This window comes from Octopus sinensis, linkage group LG10 (assembly GCF_006345805.1).
Source record: "Octopus sinensis linkage group LG10, ASM634580v1, whole genome shotgun sequence".
NCBI lineage: Eukaryota > Metazoa > Mollusca > Cephalopoda > Octopoda > Octopodidae > Octopus > Octopus sinensis.
The window spans coordinates 3,235,752-3,252,801 of NC_043006.1; the positions used below are offsets into that span (position 1 = coordinate 3,235,752).

The 17,050-nt window shown below is 35.8% G+C and overlaps 1 pseudogene; it reads right to left on the reverse strand.

Annotated features, from left to right (window-relative positions):
* Positions 1–11,213: 11,213 nt before the first annotated feature.
* LOC115216888 lies at positions 11,214–11,333 on the reverse strand (annotated as a pseudogene).
* Between the last annotated feature and the right edge of the window lie 5,717 nt (positions 11,334–17,050).

Here is a 17,050-nt window from a genome sequence, read left to right on the forward strand (position 1 = left end):
TCCGAAAGGTCTACTTCACTTTCGTGCCCCTCGTACCAATTCTGAATAACATTTGTAGTGTGGATCGGCTCACCGACATCCTGGCAAATTGCGCTACCATCAAGGAACAATGTTTGTATCATAAGTTGAATAGGATCAGCCAGACTACTCAGATAATCCTTGGCGTTAACTCCGCCTTGAAAAGTAGTTCATGATATGGCAGCTCTAACCATTACGGAACTATCTGAACGCTTCATGGTAGGGAAGTTTGAAGGCTTCTTTGAGTCGTTTTCAAACATACACTAGGCCCTAAGTAAGGAAAAGAGTGATTTATGATTCATCAGAGAAGATGACATTGTTCCATTGAACAAGTGACCACTTCCGATAGTGCAGACGCCATTTTTTTCTTTTGCTCAACATAGTTGATGTAAAATGTGAGAGGTTTAACAATCGTAGCCCGGCAATGGTATCCAGTATAATGGAACTCATGATGAACGATTTTGGTTGACACAGGATTGATAAGGTGGTTCTTTTTTTCATTTGTTTCAGTCATTGGAGTGGGGCCATGCTGGGGCACCACCTTCAAGGGTTTTTCAAACAAATCGACTTCTGCACTTATTATTTTTGAGTCTGGTACTTATTCTATCGGTCTCTTTCACCGAACGGCTAAGTTACGAGGACTTTAACAAAGCAACACGTTGTCTAACGAGGAGCGAGGGAGCCACACACTCACACACACATGTTTGTATATGTATATAGATACACAGGGTGTGTAATATATTTGAGGACAGATTTATGTTTATAAAAAAAGCATATATAATAACAGATAACTTTATTTATCAAAAATGCTATGAAGATAAAAATAAGCCTTCTTTTCTAAAATGTTATTCAATAAAGCCACCTTCAGCTTCAACAACTGCTTCTATATGAGATCTAAATCCTCTACATGCTTGAATAATGTAGTCCTGGTTCATTTTGGACATTAGTCTGAGTATGGCAGCTTTCAAAGAATCTTTGGTGAAATAGGCGTGTTCATTGACCTCTCCCTCAATAACGCCCATGTAATAGGCCAATGGATTGAGATCTGGGGAATTAGGGGTTATGTGATCGTGAAAATGTTCAACCATCCATTCCTGTGTTACTAGAGCCATGTGTGATAGTGCAGTCTTACTGAAACACATATGGCCTTCCATTGCATGCACTATCCAGGGCTTAGCAATTGTTTCCAGGACCTTATTTTAAGCGAGAGATTTAACTCGAAGGCCTTGTGGAACGAACTAAGGAGGCATACATGTCCTTCATTGCTGACAATCCCTAAAACGATGACAGTTGCAGGAAATTTTGTATGCATAACACTTGGAACTTCAGAAGGATCTGCACATAACCATCTGTCATTTCTTCTGTTAACATTTTGGTCTTGGACGAAGTTTTTCTCATTTGAGAAAAACCAAATCACATCTTTGCTGGATTTTCGAGTTTGTTTAAGAGTCTTTTAGATCTGATGTAGTGATTTTCTTTTGCTTTTTCTAATAAATTGACATTTCCTCGTCTTATAAAACTTATATATGATGTCTTCGAGGACAACATTTCTGACTGTTCTTTCTGACACATGGAGATCTTCTGCAATTGACCTCACGGACTTTCTTGGATTGTAATCAATGGTCTGTTGAACTTGCTGGATAAATTCAAGTGTTCTGATGATTTCCGAGCATTTAGAATGCTTTTTATTCTTTGATACTGGTGATACGTTTCCATCTTCATTCCCTAACTCCTTACAAACTTTGTAGACGAAACATCTGGCAACTTTTCAAAATTGAGATATTTCCAAATTGCTATGCTCAGGCTTTATAACGTCAACAACAACACGCTTCTTCATTTCTTGAGTAAGCTGAGGGTCTGCCATTATTATTTTCCGAAACAAGGATTATACAGATGTAGCAAAAAGTGCAGCAATGCCCCCCACCGCCAAAAAAGGTATGTCCTGAAATACCTTATGCACCCTGTATATATATATATATATATATATATATATATATATATATATATATATATATAATATATATATATATATATACATACACATACATACATACATACATACATACATATATACATACATATATACATACATATATAAATACATATATATATATATATATATATATATATATATACATGCTTACATTATATATATATATATATATATATATATAGTAAAGGCGCATGGTTCAGTGGCTAGAGCGTCGAGTTTACGATTGTGAGGTTGTGAGTTCGATTCCCGGACCGGGTTGCGTGTTGTGTTCTTGAGCAAGACACTTCATTTCACGTTGCTCCAGTTCACTCAGCTGTAGAAATGAGTTGCGACGTCACTGATGCGAAGCTGTATCGGCCCCTTTGCCTTTCCCTTGGATAACATCGGTGGCTTGAAGAGGGGAGGCTGGTATGCATGGATGACTACTGGTCTTCCATAAAAAAGAAACCCTAGGTTGTGCGTTCGCCGGGGAGGCGACTTTTCGCCCAGACTTGCACTCCGGAAGGGAACCTCTTAGATGTACCCATGGTCACTCGTGACCGATGGAGTCGAGTATATCAATATATATATATACATATATATATACATATATATATATATATATAAATTAGAAAAAAACCCACCTTTTATCAATTCAAAATGAATAATTAAATTACACCATCTAGAAGATTACATATAATATAAATATTAAAATTTCTTAATCTTATAAAAACTTAATCATCGGTATTTTATTGTTATTTTATTTTTAATATTTCTATTATATGTAATTTTCTAGATGGTGCAATTTAATTGCTCATTTTGAATTGATAAAAGGTGTTTTTTTTTCTAATTTATATATATATATATATATATATATATATATATATATATATATTATAATTTGTGAAATTTGATTTAGTATCTCTAAATTGAATTTTTCCCTGTAAGTTAGGAATAATATTCCCTCAAATAATTATTATATATATATACAAAATATTAAGGAATGACCCTGAGAAGGTCGTTCGACTCACTTGAAAAGAACAGCTAAAACTCAAAACTGCAAAAAATAGTAATTCTGAAACTAGAGGAAAATAAAAAACATTTATCCCCTTCAAACTTTGTACCCTGCAAGGTTTCAACATCTTCACGCAATCAAATTTAATTAAATTAAATTAAATCCGTTTACGCTTGGCTTGTCTCGTCAGCAAAGTCACCAAAATAGGAGGCAGATATATATACACGAGGCTACACCATCTAAGCCTCGGGTCTATATATCGTAAATTTTCGAATTCACCGTAATCGCGCCATCTACTCCGCAGCAAATATAAGCTGCTGATACAAATTTCAGAATTAGTCAAAAATTCATTAATCAATCAATATAAGGGTAACAAAAAATTCAAGAAAACTTTTCTGCCACCAGCGGTCAAGTGAGAAAATAGAAATAGTCACAGACTATATGATACATTCAACAAAATATTAAGGAATGACCCTGAGAAGGTCGTTCGACTCACTTGAATAGAGCAGCTAAAACTCAAAACCGCAAAAAATAGTAATTCTGAAACTAGAGGAAAGTAAAAAACATTGCAGGTTACAAAGTTTGAAGGGGATAAATGTTTTTTATTTTCCTCTAGCTTCAGAATTACTATTTTTTGCGGTTTTGAGTTTTAGCTGCTCTTTTCAAGTGAGTCGAACGACCTTCTCAGGGTCATTCCTTAATATTTTGTTGAATGTATCATATAGTCTGTGACTATTTCTATTTTCTCACTTGACCGCTGGTGGCAGAAAAGTTTTCTTGAATTTTTTGTTACCCTTATATTGATTGATTAATGAATTTTTGACTAATTCTGAAATTTGTATCAGCAGCTTATATTTGCTGCGGAGTAGATGGCGCGATTACGGTGAATTCGAAAATTTACGATATATAGACCCGAGGCTTAGATGGTGTAGCCTCGTGTATATATATCTGCCTCCTAGTTTGGTGACTTTGCTGACGAGACAAGCCAAGCGTAAACGGATTTAATATAATTTAATTAAATTTGATTGCGTGAAGATGTTGAAACCTTGCAGGGTACAAAGTTTGAAGGGGATAAATGTTTTTTATTTTCCTCTAGTTTCAGAATTACTATTTTTTGCGGTTTTGAGTTTTAGCTGCTCTTTTCAAGTGAGTCGAACGACCTTCTCAGGGTCATTCCTTAATATTTTGTTGAATGTATCATATAGTCTGTGACTATTTCTATTTTCTCACTCGACCGCTGGTGGCAGAAAAGTTTTCTTGAATTTTTTGTTACCCTTATATTGATTGATATATATATATATATATATATATACGCGCGCACGCATATATTCAAAAGAATTTTAAATTTTTGAATTAAAACTTTATTGTAAATAACATTCCCATGTTATTACGCATCCACCACCATTCTGTAGAAAACAACATGCTGTCAAAGTATTATCATGCGCCGCCGCCGACTGAGCGTGCACTTCACTTTGTAAAACAACGCAAGTATAATCTATTGAAGGCTACGATTATGTCTTGATTCACTGGCTGGATTGTCGAGGTAACAATGAGTAACAACAAGATGCTTCTTTTCCCATCATTACTGATAAGCTGGTGACCACTTATTCGAACAGGTGTGTTGTCTCAATTAATAATGTCTTCACACCATGAACAGAAAACTTTTGAAAATATCATCCTGGTATTTGCGTACTGCAGGACTGAAATGCAGGAAAAACCACCCATGAAAACAGGAATGTTATATCACGATCTCTTGAAATGATAACAACGCATAGGTAACAGTTGCATTTAATATATCTTTCAAATCTCGTAGTGGTGCCGAATTCTTAACCACTTACTTTTTGCTAACTCTGTATAAACTTTAAAATGTGCATATTGTTTGCATTCGTGCAACTTAATACCGAAAGATGTCCCTTACTTAACTGGGAACTTGGCGTGGAGGTTTCAGTTCTGAAAACTTATGAGTTTCGGATTTGCCTCGACCATACATTTTTCCCCCTTTTATGCATATCACAGTGAACCTCTCACACCTATTTAATATGACGTCGTTTCTTCTCACATCCTTCAACAAATTATTGCTGACCAATAAAACGCTTGCAGATTCCTACGTCACGAAGCGGGCGACCGACTGAGTCGTTTTGTGGAGGATAGATTACTGCGCGATTGATCGTTCCGGTCCTCTACGTTCTGAGTTCAAATGCCATCTCCATGTTTTCACCTTTCGGGTTCGAGAAATAAAGTACCATTTCAATATTAGACTTGATTCTTCTCTTTCTTTCTGTCTTTCTGATCGTCTCTGGAAGAGTTAGGCCGTAGACACACCTAGAGAGGACACCCGGAGAGGGATGGGCACTAACAGGTCTAAAATACCCGGATCTTTTCGATTTGAACGGCAGTTTTTTTAGCGGTGACATATGAAATTGTCACCCATAATTATGACCCTAGTATCGATCTATTGCATTTCAATCTGTTTTAGGGTTAGGTTTAGGGGTGGGGGGAAGGGTATCTTTTTTTTTCTTCAGAAATGTAAATAAACCTAATCTGTTTCTTAAATGAGGGACATATTCATACGGCACAGAATGTTTTCACCTCAATAGACGTCATTGATTGGTTGAAATTGCTGAAATTGAAGAAAAAAACAACAAATATCTTACAAACTATATAATTTTCTCAATAAAGCCAAGAGAAAAAGATGTTTTATAAACACATTCTACCAGTATACGAAGTTTAAAAGAGTTTAGTTACGTGGAAATTATTTTTAAAAACTGCCGTTCAAACCGAAAAGATTCAAATACCCTTTACTCACCTTATATCACCCCTTATATCACCACGCTGCCTACGGTTCCCTCAAGTAATTGAAAGTTCAAAGCAAGGCAAAAAAACCACTTAAAATATCGATGAAAATTGCAGGTCAATATAATTGTGTTGCGTATGGAGCTTTTGTAACAGTGAAACGTTACCGAACATACTAGTCTGCCGTTAGTATTACTCAAAAAATGTTCATAAAATCTTTAGATTTGCGATCTTGCCTAAAATATTACGATTGCGTATTTATTAGATTTGAAATTAAATTACAGTCAGATTGTTTCCTGATACTGCAAGAACAGAATTAAATTAAAGGAAACTAGTCTCTGTTGATAGTTTTTCAACGAATAAATATTTACAAATTCTCACCAGAAAAAGGTAGTGCCTAATAGAAGGGAGGATGAAAGCGAATAAAAAGGAGTAAGTTTTATATAAATAACGAGGTAATTATTGACAGAAGCAAAATATATATATAATAATAATAATAATGATAATAATAATAATAATAATAATAATAATAATAATAATAATAATAATAATAATAATAAATAAATAAATAAATAAATAAAATAAACAGGAAGAGACGACTGAGTTCGAATAGTAGGCAATTTAAGAGTTTAGTTGGGAAGACTGCTAGAAAAGAGTATATTTCTAAAGAGGAATGAAAAACTGAATAATAAACAAAATACATTTTGGTGAAATGTCGCTCGCTTACCCGTGCTTCTATCTCCTGTCCCTGTCCCACCGTCCATTCAGCACTGATACAACGACCTGTGGGGTATGCAATGCTGTCTCACAACAATCACCACACTATTTCATTGCGTGAGTCAGAAAAATGAGCTTACACTCTGGATCATAATCATTTTACTGAATGCGCTTAGCATCTTTGGTGGATGTGTAACGCTCACCTAACGCACGCAGAGCATATGTCCTTTACAATACTGACACTTAAAAGATGACAGCGAATGTTAACACTAACAGTCACTCGCTTTACTTAGATTTGGTCCGGTTTACCCGATATCGTGTTCAACGGAATCTTGTTTAACCAGGGTTCACTCTACAAATAAAAGAACGCATATTGTTGACAGAGATTGCAAAGCGGTGAAATAGAGACACGAAAACAAGAAAACTGTATTAGTGATGCTCATAGACAACATACTGTTGACACTGGAATGGTCTCTAAACACGTCAGGTATAACAACTAACAATAATCTGTTATGGTTACTTTGCATGTCCCTTTCTTTCTTTGCTCAATTAATTGCGACCCTTTACTTCGCATGAATCAAAAGTATCCCCCAATAAAAGATCAATCTTTTGAGGTACTGATGAAATTAGATCGTTCGAATCCACCTTCTGTTTTTCCTTTCTGGTTAGCCCGTTTGGTGAAGTTGAACTCATCAATTCAAACAAACGAATCACGCGTAAATTTCACGGTGTTCCTGCCGCTGCTTACATCTGCAGCTTTTATTTATTTAGATGTGTGGATTTATTGACGGTTGGTGGGATTGTGTCTTCCAATGAATGATATCAGAGAAAATTTCTCACTGTTTACAAATCAACTGTTTTTGAAGTTTGTTCAGTCGGTCGGTCATCCAAAATCACTTTTCAGATGCACTACAAAAGCGAAAATTGTACCAAAGATGCAGTTTCGTCTTCCGAATCAAATATTTCCCCAACTCGAATATAAAATAAAGATAAGATACACGTTAAAAAGCTTGTTACTCATCTGATATATTGAAAATCACACACTCACACATACACACACACACATACGCACACACGCACGCACACATTTATAAACAAATGCATAAACAGATACACACTTGCACACACACAAACGCAGGCAATACGTATACACCCACAATAAAATAAAAATACATGCACCCTTTTAAAGCCTAGCCAGGTTCATGGGCCCGGTTTCCCGGTTTCAATGGCGTAAGTGTTCCCCAGCTGGACGGGATGCCAGTCCATCGCAGTGTTACTCATTTTTGCCAGCTGAGTGGAATGGAGCAACGTGAAATGAAGTGTTTTGCTCAAGAACACAACGCGTTGCCCGGTCCAGGAATCGAAACCACAATCTTACGATCATAATGCTGACACCCAAACCACTAAGCCACGCGCCTCCACATATACCCACAGCTACTAAGATATTTTTGACTCCGTTACTTTACTAAATGTCCGATTCTTAGCTTATTCCTTATAAGTTCCAAAAGTGCTTGTCAGCGTTAAATCTTGATAGGTCACCTCATACTTATAAGAACATTCTATTCACTGACCCTTGTAGATCTTTCTTTTCGATAAGTTACACCACATATACAAGCTTATTCTAACTACTGGCAACTTGTTGATCTGAATCTTTACTCAAAGTCATCTGTTGTTACTAGAAGGAACTTTCTCTTAAATAGTTAAAACAAATCCAATTTCATTTTAAAGACACTTGAAGAAACCATTGCTCCCTCATCGCTTTCTATGCCTTACGAACGTGACCCAGTATTCACGAGTTTTCTGAATGTTCCATCTTCAGAAATGCATTCTTTAAGAACCCCTCTCGTTGATGGTCGTCTATCTAGCAATACACATCAAACTTTATATTATTCCTATATAATTATTTGGATCCCCAAAGGTTTACAACCGCAGTCCACACAACCCTTGGGGGTCCATGTGAGATTTTATTGTTCACATTTATGTGCAATAATTTTTCTATAGTTCCACAATACTCAAAATCAATTTTTTCTTCATGCAATTCCAAATAATATGTGATTATAAAACTTTAATCTGACTTTTCAAAACAACAAATGGTAGGAGGGTCCATCAGAAGGAAATAGGAATCAAAGGGGTCCAAAGGGGAAAGAATGGTTGAGAACCACTGGTTTCACTGATATCGACATTATTTTTCTGCAAATATTCAGCAAATAGGAGTTTTTAAACCGAGGTTCAACTGATATACTCTCTTACTTGTTTCAGTCATTTTGACTGCAGCCATGCTGGAGCAACGCCTTTAGTCGAGCAAATCGACCCCTGGACTTATTATTTGTAAGCCTAGTATTTATTCTATCGGTCTCTTTTACCGAACCGCTAAATAAATAAAATATTTTATTGCGGGGAAAATATGAAAAATCAACGAAAATGCACATTGTAAATAAAAAAAGAAAAGGCTTTTAATGACAGGTAACGACAGATATATACATTTAGATGGACTGAGGTAGTAATAAAAGTCATTATTATGAGATGATTATAAGATGATTATAAAGTCAGAAAACAAAGCATACCATGGTTTCCGCAAAGCTATTCATTGCTTTGTATAAACACCGGCTAATAAACGGGGTCAGGTCTAATAGTTCCTGAGAAAAAAGATTATTTGTAAGGGAGGTAAGTAGTTCTGGATTTAAATATAGAATTGTAATGTGGATGGTGTAGGGAGTGTATAGGGGTTAGTGGTTTTAATTGAAGGGTTAGTAGTGTTCTGCATTGAGTTGTGTGTTCATATTTAGTTGGGGGAGATATTTATTGATGAAAAATGCCTCTTTATTCAACCTTTGTTGCATTGTGGTGTTTTGTGAACATTGATAGAAGGGGAAGATTTGGAAATTAGGATTAAGATTCCTGGCACACCTTTCTATGTGTTCACTAAGCTGTAACTGTCTGTATTGTGGTTGGCGGATTTGCTCTTTGTGAATGGTAGTTCTTCGACGGAGTGAAATTCCTGTTTGTCTAATATAGCGGTTACCACATCCTATGCATGTCATGACACAGATTACATTTGCTGAGGCGCAGGGGAAATTTGGTTTGATCCTAAATATTTCTCCTTGTTTGAAGTGAAACTCTGAACCCTCCAGAAGGTGGGGGAATGTTCCACAGTTAGGACGACCACATTTTTTTCACTTTTGGCTCTGTTGTTAGTGGATATAGTCCTGCGCTGGTTAATATTCTTTTCAGTGACTTCGGTTGCATTTTGCTTTTTATAATTTTATATGAGCTTAAAATTTCGTTCATTGTTTTGTCTGCTGTGAGGATGGGAAGGTTTTGGGTGATGATGTTGAAGGCTTCGTTGTTTCTAGGGTTATGTGTGGAGATGTACGGGAGTATTTTTAAGTCTTGGTTAGTATTTCGGCTGGTGTGCCTTAACATTTATATATCTATTTCCTTAGCTCTTTTGGTGCATTCATTTATTAATGAGATTGGGTAATGTCTTTTAGTTAGTGTTGAGCTAAGTTCAAGGAGTCTTTGTTCACGAGTATATGTATCCGAAACTATGGTACAGATTCTTTTCGCTAGATTAAAGGGTATATTAATGTTTATGTGTTTGGGGTGGCAAGAGTTAAATAATAGGTATTGTTTAGAATCTGTGGGTTTATAAAAGATGTCTGTTTCTAAGTGGTTGTTAACTATTTTAATTAAGATGTCTAGAAAAGGGAGTTGCTTACTGTTGTGTTCCATAGTAAATTGTATATTGCTATGTATATTGTTAAGCATTATTTTGAAATCAAGGAGTTTATCCATGCTGTCTTTCCAAATTATGAAGCAATCATCCAAATATCTCTTCCATTTCTCCTTTAAATAGCAATTAAAAGAGGCGCCATATTTTTCTAGTGATGATTGGTATAACTTGAGTTCTAGGTAACTCATTACAAGGTTTGCAATCACTGGAGCAGCTCTCGTTCCCATTGCAATTCCACATTTTTGTCGATAGTAAGTTGTATCGAACATGAAATAATTGTTCAGCAGGATGAATTTGAGTGCTTCAATTATAAAACTGTGGTTAATGCGTCCAGGGATCTCTTCTGGGTATTTTTCTAGCCAGAAAGTGATTGCTTCTACACCAGAGTCGTGTGGGGTATTGGTGTATAGACTCACCACATCGAAAGACACCAGCAGTGTTCCTTCCTTTACTGTCTTCGGGAGGTGGTTCAGCATGTCTAGGTCATCCTTGATAAAGCTTTTCACATATTTTTAAAAAGGTTTGAGTAATATGTCGAGGAAGTTGCTCAAACGGTGGGTTTCAACAAGAAGGGCCAGCTATGATGGGTCTCAGTTTATATATATAGTATATATATATATTATATATATATATTATATATATATATATAATATATATATATAAATACATATATACACATATATATATATGTATACATGTATATATGTATATATATATGTTATATATATATATATGTATATATATATATATATGTATGTATATATATATATATATATATATATAACATATATACGACGGGCTTCTTTTAGTTTCCGTCTACCAAATCCACTCGCAAGGCTTTGGTCGGCCCGAGGCTATAGTAGAAGACACTTGCCAAAGGTGCCACGCAGTGGGAAGGAACCCGGAACCATGTAGGTCGTAAGCAAGCTACTTACCACACAGCCACTCCTGCGCCAAACGTCTGACGCTTACAGCACCTAGGTTTCCCAAGCGCTCACCCATCTAAGTACTAACTAGGCTCGACGTTGCTCAATTTCGGTGATCGGACGAAAACCGGTGCTTTCAACGTGATATTATTCATTAAATACTAAGTCTCTAGATGAAAGTCAGTTATCTCGGTATAATATTGAAAATTCCGGGATCGAAACTTGGAAATGAAGACCAGCAATCCAAATGCTTGTTCCAGATTTATGCGGTGTGTATATACTATATCCCGAGGATAGTTCATCAATTTCCTTACACACATTTCAAATTAATACAAATGCGACTTTGGAGATAATAATGCCTTTTTCGTCACTAGAAACGAAATGTTGTATCTAGGGAAGGTCATTTCACTTCTTTATTATCCATCAATTCGTTAACTATTTGATCAAAGAACTAATCGATTATTCGATGAATCAATCAATCAATTATATTTATCAATGCCCTTTCGTCGCCATCCGCGATCTCTTCAATGACATGCCTTCTCTACTCCAAGTGTTTATACAATAATTGCAAATGAAAGAGAAATGTTAGATCGATGACATGTTTCACCGATAACTGCTTTCTCCTATATCGTAGTGTTCATACTACTACTACTACTACTACTATTAGCTCAAGGCCTGAAACTTCGGATGAGTGTTGAGTCGATTATATCGACTCCAGTACTCAACTGGTAAGTATTTTATTGATCCTGAAAGGATAAAAAGATATAGTCGACCTCAGCAGCACTTGAACTCAGGACGCAAAACCAGACGGAATACCTCTAAACATTTTGTCCGGTGTGCTAACGATTCTGCCAGCTCGCCGCCTTAATAATAATAATAATAATAATAATAATAATAATAATAACAACAACAACAACAAAAAATAACAACAACAACAACAAAAACGACAACAACAACAATAATATTTTTTCTTTCGCACATTTGCCTGCGATTTTCGTCCTGATCAAGAGCTTGATGACGACCTACCGAAGCTTGATCAGATATTTCCTGCCTGCCATGCGCGACACCTTCACTGTTAACTGTTCTAGTCTCGTTAGCGCAGTTGTGGTTATTATTTAATTTCGACATCGCTCATTTAGAGGTAGCATTTGTTAGGTTGTGCAATCACCAGTATTTTCATCGTGACACCATCACTCGGTGGGTTGCTAGCCAAGGCTCCGAGAGTCCACATCTACTCTCGTGTACACTGTTTTTAGTACCATTCTTGTTCAATCCATTGTTTCATATCTTTATATTTAACATTTTAACTCCTGAGAATTTTGGTGTTGAGGTGGCACAACCATCGGTGGGGATTTAAAGCTGGAACCACGTGGTACAATCATCAAGTCGAAAAACTAGTGAAATCGGAGAAATGTAAGATTTTGTGGGATTTTCCTATTCAAACGGACAAGAAATTAGAAAACAACAGAGCAGACTGAACGATTTTAAAGAAAAGCGAAGCTGCTTACTTATCGACCTCTCATACCCGTTTGATTACAGAATCGTAAAGAAAGAGGAAGAAAAATACAACCCCTTGAAATTTGAAATAGGAAGAAGTTGGAGCATGCCCATAATAATTGGTGCGTTGGGAACAGTAAGCCAAGATATAGACAAATGACTGAAGGAGATTAAAAATAGTGTACACGGTAGAGCTCCTACAGAAAGTTTGTCTCTTAGGGAGAGCAAGAATTATCAGGAGAGTTCTAGCACTTGAAACACTGCGGAAAACTTGTGGATACCTAAGGTTACAGGTAGTAACCCACTGTCCACATAATCCCTACTAGGAATAAGACCGAACCTAAGATAGATCAAAATAATAATACTAATACTAATACTACAACTAATAATAATAATAAACATGAAGAAGAATTACGCTAGAAGGGACAACACAATCAATTCCATGTCGATACAATAGAAGTTGCTGGAAAACAGAGGTGGGGGGATTGGCTGATGAAAGGAACATTAGAAAAAGAGAGCGAAAGCAGCACTATACTGGAGGATGAAAGTGAGGAATGTGCAAGTGTCTCCGCTGTGTCGCCAATGCAGTAGAATGGATGAAAACATTACCCATATCACGAGCGAATGCCTTAGACTTGCCCAAAACCACTACATTGGAAACTGCGCGCAAAATGGGTGCTTGAGGAGAGGCAAGACGTGGTAGTAGCACAAACTGTGGGGTGTGGTGGAGTCGGAGATTAGCAAATAAAAATAATAATAATAATAATAATAGTGATAATAATATTCCTTTCTAGTATAAGCACAAGACTTGGAATTTGGGGAGAGTGGACTAGTCAATTACATTGGTACTTACTAGTCGATTAAATTAGTACTTAATTTATCAACCCCGAAAGGATGAAAAGCAAAGTCGACCTCGACGGAATTTGAACTCGGAGCGTAGCGGCAGACGAAATACTGCTAAACATTTCATCTAGCGTGCTAACGATTCTGGCACCTCCCCGCCTTAATAATAATAATAATAATAATAATAATAATAATAATAATAATAATAATGATAACAACAACAACAACAAGAGTAGCAAAGAGAAACATGAATGCATTTTGATATTTCTTTGTTGTTTAATGTTGTGTTAATGGGGCGTGTAATAAAGTCAAACAACGAAGCAGTTTATAGTTTTTAGATAGGTATACCAACTGCTGTGTGTATCTCATAACTGCACAAGCACAAACGTAACAGAGAATTATTCCCGTAGCTTGATTCAACTAATTTATAGGAAACAATAGCATAACGACGATTAATAACTTGTAAGTAAATAGCACTACAATAAAATTCATTCTGTTCATTCATATATAACCGCGTTAAGAACAATAGAAATCGGTGAAATATACTAGCATGATAGAAACTCCAAATAGGTTCGCAATAATATAATTTCAGGCTAGGTTTGAGAGGCATAAAGGAAACAATGAAGTACTAATGATAAATAAAATTGCAGTTGTGACTATTCTGTAAGATTATTCATTGGAAGTAAAATCAAGACAAGGGTCGTATTTAGCAAAATATGGAGGCAAACGTGCCATAAGATTTAGCCATGATTGATACGTTAGATAGAAACTTGGAGGTGGGTGATGACGTCAATGTGACGTAATAAACATTTCAGTCATATAAGGGCATAATTTACCACAGAGTCTGACTGAGTCATGCGATGGTGAAACTATTTGACAGATTGTTGCAAAGTGTTTCATTATACAGACCACAGCCACATACATCCTTCATTTATACACGTACACGCACTCACCAGGCACAGACACACACGAGAGCGCGCGTACACACACACTACGCACACACATACAAAGACACACAAACATGCACACATACATAAACAAACATATAGGTATATATGTATGTATATATATCATATATACACCCACACCCACACACAGACATGTATGCATCTACATACATACATGCACACATATATATAAATATATATAAATATTGTAAGATACAAATAAAATGATAATATATTTTCGGATGCGGAGATACCCTTAGAACAGCCGAAATATTGTTTAAATTACTCTTACAAAGCGAAATAATTTGTGAATAAAGAGTCATGGGACACATACACACATTAATTCACATATATATATATATATATACACATACTCACATGCGTGTATATATCTATATATATATATATATATATATATATATATATATATATATATATATATAATGTATATAAATATATATACATATATTATATATTGACATACATATATATATATACCAGTATACACACACACATATACACACAGACATATATATATATATATATATATAATATGCCTTATTTATATATATATACAATATAAATAATATATATATATATATATATATATATATATATGTGCATATATGGGTACAGGACGTCACCAACAGTAAACTACATGAAATACGAAAACAAATGAGTTAAATACGCAAACAGCGAGAGAAAAAATGAAAAACAAGACGAGTAATACAAAAAATAGAAAGAACGACCCTTCATCAGTTGTCGGCTGTCTATCAGCTCCCCATTTCGAGAAATCAAAGACAACATGAGTATTCAAAGACAGTTGCTCCCATGAATACCAAAATAGATTTTCGATTTATAGAGGGCCAAATTTGGGAACAAAAACAGGACAGCGGAGACGTACAAGGAAACCGAACGAAAACAAACATGGGGGTCGTTTGACTTGAAGGAGGGGAAAATAGTGAACGTTGAGAGAAATATTTTCTTTGAAAAGAGTAAAGATAGAAGAGAGAGATAGCAGACGTCTAGTCCTTTTAACGTCCGTGCAGGAAAAGAAAAGACGTTCTAAGGACTGGACATCTCCTACCTCTCTCTTCTATCTTTTCTCTTTTCAAAGACTCAAACAACTTCCGGTGGTGCATATTTTGTTTGTCACAATCCACCGATAGTTCTTGTTGACGAACAACGGCAGTAATTTTATTCAGCTGAATACACGTCATTGATTGGTTGAAATTACCGAAATACGACAACTTTAACACGAAATAACTTTGAAAATATAAACTTTTCTCAACAAAACTAAGAGTAAAAAATGTTTTATATGACATATTCGACCAGTGTCCGAAGTTTGAAAGTGTTTAGTTACAAAAAATAATTTCTCGATCTGCTGTTCAAAGGGAAGGGTTCCAAGAAAAGAGATGAGCAAGAAATAAACGATTATCTTATGAACTTCATTAGGTTACAGCTGTTTCCGCTATGAAATGTGGTGGACTCATAGTTGAGTGCTTTGGTAACACCTTAAGTCTTCATCAGAGCCTAAAAAAAACCAAAAAAAAAAACCGCTTGGTTCGTTCGTATATGGACAGATAAAAAGACAGCAGACAACTGCAGAGAGGTAGATAGATAGATCAAGAGAAGGATAGGCAGAGAGAGAGAGAGAGAGAGAGAGAGAGAGAGAGAGAGAGAGAGAGAGAGAGAGAGAGAGAGAGAGAGAGATGGATAGATAGATAGATTGATTCAAGTGTTTAGAGCATCTCTCTTACATGTATACTTCGCATGAATTGGATACAATGCCGAAGAAAGTGTTTCGTAGAATGACATAGAAATAGAAAGCTGCGGGAAAGGGACAGATAAATGGATAGATAGAAAGAGAGGGAGAGAGAGAGAGAGGGGGAGGATAGGGGAGAAAGATTAGGGAGAAAGAGATGAGCAAGAACGAAAATGGAAACGGATATAATAATACCGAATAATCGGCTCATTATGATTGGTTGGAGGGTGACGGATGAAGGGACATTTCAGGGACAGGTTACGTAAAGTGTGGAGGTTTCGTGACATTTAAGAAGTAAACAAAACTATACTATTGTATATAATTGTCGGTCATGGAAACTAGCTGTGGGCAGAGGGGAGCAGAACGAAGGGAGTGCGCAGTTACTGAGGAACATATACACACACACACACACAGGCACACAGGCACACACACACACACACACACACAGTTAGGTGCAGCGTGTGTTTACATTCTTATTATGTATTGACATATGTGCCACTATTTCCCATTTTATATGTACAAATACACACACATATACATGTGTGTGTGTGTGTGTGTGTGTGTGTGTGTATTTATACGCTTCCTGTCTTTACCGTCCCTCATTCTCCCTATTAACTCTTATATATCTCTCTACCTATCTATCTATCTATCTATCTATCTATCTATCTATCTATCTATCTATCTATCTATCTATCTTCTATCTACTATCTATCTATCTATCTATCTATCTATCTATCTATCTATCTATCTATTTATCTATCTATCTATCTATCTATCTATCTATCTATCCATCTATCTATCTATCTATCTATCTATCTATCTAT